This window comes from Myotis brandtii, unplaced genomic scaffold, assembly GCF_000412655.1.
Source record: "Myotis brandtii unplaced genomic scaffold, ASM41265v1 scaffold539, whole genome shotgun sequence".
NCBI lineage: Eukaryota > Metazoa > Chordata > Mammalia > Chiroptera > Vespertilionidae > Myotis > Myotis brandtii.
In genome coordinates this window covers 323,866-324,457 of record NW_005369984.1, presented here as the reverse complement: position 1 = coordinate 324,457, position 592 = coordinate 323,866, and the positions used below count along the sequence as shown (strand labels likewise).

At 60.1% G+C, this 592-nt stretch overlaps 1 protein-coding gene across 1 annotated transcript in view; it reads left to right on the top strand.

Moving 5' to 3' along the window:
- Nucleotides 1-592, top strand: part of IP6K3 (inositol hexakisphosphate kinase 3) — a 21,543-nt gene that overhangs the window by 15,755 nt on the left and 5,196 nt on the right. The gene's annotated exons all lie outside the window — the stretch shown is intronic.

Here is a 592-nt window from a genome sequence, read left to right as displayed (position 1 = left end):
AGAGGTGAGGCCACTTGGTGGTGACAGAGCTGGGAGCTCGTCCCCAGCGGAGACCAGCACTGCACCCCCCCACCCCCGTGTCAAGGCCCAGGGCGCCCACGAGGCCGGGCGGAGAATGAGAGCCCCAGGGAGGCTCTGTCTAGAACTGTGACAGGAAGGGGCACCTCTTCTCCACACCTCTCGAGGGAGGGCTAGGCGCTTACCGGGGAGCCCCAGGCAGAGCCGCATTCGGCACCTGTTTGTTTCATTAAATTCCTGTTTCACTGAGACCATGAAGCGTCTCTGGGCAGCTGTGCAGAGAAGAAACCCCGGAAGACCGACGTGGAGGAAGGGCGGCCAGTCTTGGAAACCACCTTTCCTTAGCTCCTTAGCAGATGAGGGGACGAGAGGCCCTTGGCACCGAGGGCCCTGGGGAGTCACCAAAACCTGGAAACGAGGCTGACCTTTTCCAGATGAGAAGGATCCCTGGGAGTTTAACGTTTGTGGGAAAACAGAAGAGCTCATTCAGGGGAAGCGCCCTTCCCCGAGGAGCACAGCAGAGCTAATTAAGCTCCAGCTCAGCATCAGGAAGCCAGGCGCAGAGGGCAGGAGA